Below are 7,769 nucleotides of genomic sequence, written 5' to 3'. Positions count from 1 at the left end.
GTGACACTATGAACTTTCAGGAGAGGCAAAATCATGTAAATATCTGGCAAGGATATAAGTCTGGATTCCTTTCTGTAAGCAACAAGGAACCTCCTATTCATTTAGGATTATGGAAGAATGGAGATTTATAAATAAATATTTAGCTGACAGGGGAAGACGTTTAGAAGTGAGGGGAACATCTGAATTTCTGGGATACACACACATATTCTTAGATGTTATCTAGCAGGTGAGCAAGTTTACTGCCTGCTAGAAATTGCCCAGCCCAAGGTCCCTCAGAATGTATTTATAGCTGCTTCATCGCGAAGGAGCCAACATTTGATCCGTTCTTTCCAAAATAGGTCTTAAAAGATTCAAAAGGAAAAAAAGCTAGAGCTCTGTCAACAACATCTTCTGCAGTCAATTGTAAACACCGCAGGTAGAGACTTATCAGACAGTTGGTTGCAAAGTCTGAAAAAGGTAGTCTTTCTGAGTCTGATGAGAAAGGAGTCCTGAGGGTGGGGGCTGCAGAAAAGAGACACAGCTGCTCATTTCAGCTTCTTGGCGCCCACGACCTGAAGAGGAAAAACCACAGCTGACACACCTGTGTGGGGGAAGACGCCAACAGGATGAGCACACTTCCTGGGTGAGTAGTTCATGCTTACCCTACTCCATGCTCCAGGAAGGGAAGTGGCCCAAAGAAAGAAGCGAGGCACCTTGAGTCCTGGTTTCTGAGGCCCCAGGTGCTTTCCAACGATTTTTTTTTTTTTTCAAGACAGAATCTCGCTCTGTCACCCAGGCTGGAGTGCAGTGGTGTGATCTCCGGTCACTGCAACCTCTGCCTCCCGAGTTCAAGCAATTTTCCTGCCTCAGCCTCCCGAGTAGCTACAGGCGCGCACCACCATACCTGGCTAATTTTTATATCTTTATTAGAGACGGGGTTTCACCATGTTGGGCAGGCTGGTCTCAAACTCCTGACCTCATGATCCACTCGCCTCAGCCTCCCAAAGTGCTGGGATTACAGGCGTGAGCCACCTCACCTGGCCTCCAACTTGTACAAGTCTATGGAACGATGGGAGGTAGAGGTTTTGTAAAAGATCCCGAAGTCTCAATTAGTGAGAACACCCAGACTGGTGTCACTACAACCTCTCATTCAAAATCCTGAAATCTAGAAAACTCTGAAAAATCAAAACTTCTTTTATGTAACTAAATAAGTGACCTGAATTCTTCTGGTGACAGAAGCTGATCTGGACTCATGGGAGGGTGTTGCAGGGCGCTGCCCCAACCTCACGGAGGGGAGGGAGGGTGTGTGGTATGGGCATATGCCCCATATTCCCTTTCTACAATATGAAAAATTATGAAGTCCAAGAACATGTAGCTTCAAGGATTATGGTAATCGGACTGTGGGCCCATCTTCCATCTTCATGTGCTCTTTTTCTTTCTTCTTTGGTTTTTCCCTCCAACCCCTCCCCCCGACTCTTCGCCCTCACTCCACCCAGGCTGGAGTGCAGTGGTGCAATCTTGGCTCACTGCAACCTCTGCCTCCTGGGTTCAAGAGATTCTCCTGCCTCAGCCCCCTGAATAGCTGTGATTACAGGTGCCCACTACCATGCCTGGCTAATTTTTGTATTTTAGTAGACATGAGGTTTCACCATGTTGGCCAGGCTGGTCTCAAACTCCTGACTTCAGGTGATCTGCCCACCTCGGCCTCCCAAAGTGCTGGGATCACAGGCGTGAGCCACTGTGGTGGCCATTCTTTGGTTCTAAATATGGTTAATCCATCCATTACTCAGCACAGACAACCAATTCACGGTATCTTAATAAGCAGGTATATGTTCACAGAAAATGCACCACTTACCAGACCACGTATGTAAGCTTGCAAGGTCAACCATCAAACCTTGGGAGAGCAAGACCACAGAGTTTGAGCTTCATATACCAAGTCACCGCCAGGACAGTGGTTCTCAAACTTGACTTCACACTGAATCACCTGAGAAGCCTTCACAAAACACTGAAACCTGGGACTCTCTCGCCCCTCCCAATCACCACACACAAATGGAAGTCATTGGTCTGGGGAGCAGCCTGGCCTTTGACACATTTAAACATTCCCCAAGTGCCTCTGATACACAGCCCAGGTTGAGAGCCACTGGGACAGGAGGTAAAAAATCAACATTTAAAGTTGTGCTTTCAAACACATCCATTTCACTCACAATGAACTCCCTGACCTCTGCCGATAACCACAACTACAATTTTAGTTTGTTCATCTCACACAGCCCACTGGGGGGAGTTGGAAATACAGCCCCAGGTCTGCCTGCTCAATCCCAAGTCTCAGAACTTTTGCCAGTGAAAAACACACCCAAAACAAACTGTCAACACATAATACCTGCTACTTATTTCTTTTTCTGTTGATCTTTGTTTTGTGTTACCAGAAAATAATTATTATCATGGGAAGAATCACTTGATGCACTTCAATTGTAATTTTAATCTCTTGTTGATACTACGACCTTAAGATTTCCATATTAAAACAAAATGGGGAAAAAACTAAAATAAATGATAGAGACTAATCGAAAGTTTCTAAATTCATAATGATGGCGCAGCCAAGAGGATTTCCCTTTTGCTGTTCTACTTTAAACACACAGTGGAAGAATGGCTACCTGACAATCATTTATTTTGGATGAGACTCAAAATCAAAAGGCACATCCATCTGCTTAGAAATGACACTGATCAAGAGGTGTTCAAACTCATTGATACGGCCTTTGGATCATAAAATGCTCTTCTGTTTAGGGATCCACTCATTAAATATTTTCTTGTGCTATATGCCAAGTTCATTTGGTCCAAATTTAACACTTTTTTATAGTGGAATGTGTATTACAGATTATCCACACCCAAATGAAAAACTACAACTTTTAGATTGTGCTCCAAATGTTATATCTGGGTCTGCCATGTTTATTTCAGAGCTTAAGTAAAGGGTCTTCTGCTTGGAATTTTCAAAATTTAGACTAGAACTGGAATAATGCCTGTCCCAGACCGCTACTGTTGAGGCAGGAGAGTAAGGTCTGGAGGCAGGGAACCTAAGGTCGATTCATGCTGACTTCCTAGAACTAGATCAAAAGGAAAACTCCAACTTTCCACATCTCAGTAACAAAAGGACCAGAGGCTACTCTCTCTGCAACTCCCCTACCCGTTTCTGGGTGGCAGATGAAAAATTGAAAGTACCTCTGATTGGTTGCTCCCCACAACCAATCAGACATTTGCAGAGGAGTGTAACTTTGTAACTTCACTTCAGCCTCTGATTGATTTCTTTCCGCAACCAATCAGACTGATTTGCAGGACAAGACTTAATTTGCATAGGAGTGTAACTTTGTAACTTCACTTCAGCCTCTGATTAGTTGCTTTCTGCAACCAATCAGACTGATCATGGGCCACTACTCCATTTGCATGGGGTATACACCAACTGGCCAATGGAAAACCTCTAGAGGGTATTTGGAGCCCAGAATATCCTGTAACTGGGCCCCTTTAGCCGCTTGCTGTAGCTGCTCCCACCCTGTGGAGCGTACTTTCATTTTCAATAAATCTCTGCTTTTGTTGCTTCATTCTTTCCTTGCTTTGTTGTGCATTTTGTCCAATTCTTTGTTCAAAACGCCAAGAACCTGGACAGCTTGCAGTCCAAAGACCCTCCACTGGTAACACTGTTTAGATGAAAGGTTTCTGTTCTTTGGTTTTGTTTTGTTTGAAATAGGGTCTCGCTCTGTCACCTAGGCTGGAGTGCAGTGGCGCGATCACAACTCACTGTAGCTTTGATTTCCTGGGCTCAAGTGATCCTCCCTCTTCAGCCTCCCTTGTAGCTAGGACCACAGGTGTGCACCACAATGCACTCCCAGGTAATTTTTTATTTTTTGTAGAGATGGGGTCTCACTATGTCGCCCAGGCTGATCTTAAACTCCTGGGCTCAAGCAATCCTCCCACCTCAACCTCCCAAAGTGCTGGGATTATAGGCGTGAGCTACCACACCTGGGCTGGATGAAAGTTTTTAGCCTAGAGTTTTGACACTTTTGTTGGAATGTTCGACTTCTAAATATTGTATGCTTATGGATTTGGGGAGAAAATACAGATAAAAAATGCATATACACACAAACACATGCACAGCACAGTGAGAGGAGTAGTGATTAAAAATTAAAAAGGAAAAATAGTAACTACTTATCATCAAATCAAAAAAGAGGGAAATGCGTAACTACCTACATCTATGGAAGATGCAAATAGCAAGGAGGAGCAAGAGTTATTGAAGGTATCATAACCAGGAATCATCACTAAGATGCAGAGTTAGGAAAAATTTATGCTGTATGGCAAAGATGGTTTGTGGCCATAGACTATTTCCTCCTTCTTCCTCAGTAACCAAAAAAAAAAAGTGTCTATGTGTATATTCATATATATACATATATGAATATATTATATATTATATATTGTATTATATATAATTAATATATTATATAATAATCAATATATTATATAATAATATATTGTTATATAATTATGTATTAATATGTTATTAATATAATATATAATTAATATATAATTTGTGTTAATATAATATAATAATTAATGTAATTTTATAGTATATTGTATATTATATATTATAAATATATATTATATATTATAATTATATATTATATGTTATAAATATATATTATATGTTATATATAAATGTATATATTATATATACACACATATGTTCATATATATATTCATCATATATAGATGATTTTATTTGGGTAGCAATGAAGCCTACCAAAAGATATTATTTCCTGAACTCCTTTGCAGCCAAGTTGGACATGTGATTAAGTCCTGGTCAGTGATTGAACCTAGCAAACCCATTACTGGGTAGACCAAAGGAATATAAATCATTCTATCATAAAGATACATGCAGCCAGGCACAGTGGTTCACGCCTGTAATCCCAGCTCTTTGAGAGGCTGAGGCAGGCGAATCACTTGAGGTCAGGAGTTCAAGACCCAGTCTGGTCAACATGGTGAAACCCCGTCTCTACTAAAAATATAAAAGTTAGCCAGGCTTGGTGGTGCGTGCCTGTAATCCCAGCTACTCGGGAGGCTGAGGTACAAGAATCACTTGAACCTGGGAGGCAGAGGTTGCAGTGAGCTGAGAGCATGCCACTTCACTCCAGCTTGGGCGACAGAGTGAGACTGTCTAAAAAAAAAAAAAAAAGATGCATGCATGTGTATGTTCGTTATAGCACTTTTCACAATAGCAAAGACACGGAATCAACCTAAATGCCTATCAGTGGTAGACTGGATAAAGAAAATATGGTACATATACATCATGGAATACTACACAGTCATAAAAAAGAACAAGATCTTGTCTTTTGAAGGAACATGAATGGAGCTAGCTGGAGGCCATTATTCTTAGCAAACTAATACAAGAACAGAAAACCAAATACTACATGTTCTTACTTATAAGTGAGAGCTAAATAATGAGAACACATGGACACATAGATGGGGACGACAGACACGGGGCCCTATTGGAGGGTGGAGACTAGGAGGAGGGAGAGGATCAGGAAAAGTAACTAATGAGTGCTAGGCTTAATACCTGAGTGACGAAAGAATCTGTACGACAAACCCTCATGACACAAGTTTACCTATATAACAAACCTGCACATGTACTCCCGAACCTAAAGTTAAAAAATAAAAAAATTTTTAAAAATATTTTTAATAAAAAAGCTCTGGTCAATGGTATATAAGCACAGTGTTACATGGGACGTGAGGGTGGGAGTGGAGGCAGATAGAAGGAGGGAGGCTCCCTTAAAGAAGTGAGCTCAGGGCTGAGTGCAGTAGCTCACGCCTGTAATCCCAGCACTTTGGGAGGCCAAGGTGGGTGGATCAACTGAGGTCAGGAGTTCAAGACCAGCCTGGCCAACATGGTGAAACCCCATCTCTACTAAAAATACAAAAAAATTTGCCCAGTGTGGTGGCAGGTGCCTGTAATCCCAGCTACTCGGTAGGATGAGGCACAAGAACTGCTGAACCGGGGAGGCAGAGGTTGTAGTGAGCCAAGATTAGGCCAGCACTCCAGCCTGGGCAACAGAGTGAGACTCTGTCTCAAAAGAAAAAAAAAAAAAAAAGATGTAGCCAGGCACGGTGGCTCACGCCTGTAATCCCAGCCCTTTGGGAGGCAGAGGCGGGAGGATCACGAGGTCAGGAGATCGAGACCATCCTGGCCAACATGGTGAAACCCCATCTCTAGTAAAAATACAAAAATTAGCTGGATGTGGTGATGCATGCTTATAATCCCAGCTACTCGGAAGACTGAGGCAGGAGGATCGCTTGAACCCGGGAGGCGGAGATTGCAGTGAGCAGAGATTATGCCATTGCACTCCAGCCTGGGCCACAGAGCCAGACTCCATCTCAAAAAAAAAAAAAGAAAAGAAAAGAAAAAGGGGGCTCAGATTAGAGGCAAGTTCTTTCATGCCTTCTCCCTTCTGAAATAGCAAATTACAGCATCCAACTAGGCCCATGGGTTAGAAATGAAACCCACCACCAGGATGGGAAGCAAAAAGTTCAAGCTGAGTCCCTAATAACTTTGTGGAACTGCCATATTTACCCTGGACTGGCTACTTCTGGACTTCTTTTATGTGGGAGAATAAACTCTTGTACACTTTTTTGTTTCATTTTGTTGTTGTTGCTGTTATTGTTACATTCAACTCTATTAAAAACATAACTGATCAAGACTGGTGTGAAAGTCATGAGAATCAGAATGGAGTCACAAATGTTAAGAAAACCCTGAAAACAGAGCTGGGGGAGGCCATGAAAAGAGGGTTCTCAGGCTTGTAGGCCTGATAACGTAAACAATCACAAAAGACTCGAAAAATCATAATCTTCCACAAAAGCCATCACAACTTCACACAAGAAAATTCTTTTGCAAGGGCATCAGCCCGGAGACTATCTGTCCAAACTCAGACTAGCACCACCTTTATGATTGATCTTTGTGGTCTAGAAAAATTATTTCAAAACAATTATGCAATCCTCCTCTTTTTTTTTTTGAGATAGATAGAGTCTCACTCCATCACCCAGGCTGGAGTGGAGTGGCATGATCTCGGCTCACTGCAACCTCCATCTCACAGGTTCAAGCGATTCTTCTGCCTCAGCCTCCCCCAGTAGCTAAGATTACCAACAGGCCCAGCTAATTTTTTTGTGTTTTTAGTAGATACGGGGTTTCACCATGCTAGCCGGGCTGGTCTTGAACCCTTGACCTCAGGTGATCCACCCGCCTCAGCCTCCCAAAGTGCTGGGATTACAGGTGTGAGCCACTGCACCCAGCCCCTCATTTTTACTTTTAAAAACCTTTGTCTTCCTTTACCTCCCTTGAGTACGCATAGTTTACTAAGGCTTGCATATTCCCATTGCAATGCTCTATCCCCAAATAAACATCTCTTTTTAGAGAGACTTTCTCTGTTTACTATTTAGGTTGATACTGACAAAGGGAAAAAGTATGTATCAATTGCAGGATCCTGGACCTAGGCCTTTGCTACTCAAAGCATGGTCCTGGAAGGGTAGTGTCGCCATCACTTGGTAGCTCACTAGAAATGCAGAATCTCAGGCCCACCCCAGACCCACTGAATCAGAACCCCTACTTTAACAAGACTGCCTCTATGCCCAGTTTTTGTTTGTTTGTTTGCACTCTTCAGCTATTTATTTTTTATTTCAATAGCTTTTGAGGTACAAGTGGTTTTTGATTACATAGATGAATTGTATGGTGGTGAAGTTTGAGATTTTGGCTCACCTGTCAC

Source organism: Trachypithecus francoisi, unplaced genomic scaffold (genome assembly GCF_009764315.1).
Source record: "Trachypithecus francoisi isolate TF-2019V2 unplaced genomic scaffold, Tfra_2.0 Lachesis_group9, whole genome shotgun sequence".
NCBI lineage: Eukaryota > Metazoa > Chordata > Mammalia > Primates > Cercopithecidae > Trachypithecus > Trachypithecus francoisi.
The sequence above is the reverse complement of the archived record's forward strand: the minus strand, read 5'-3'. Positions refer to the sequence as shown.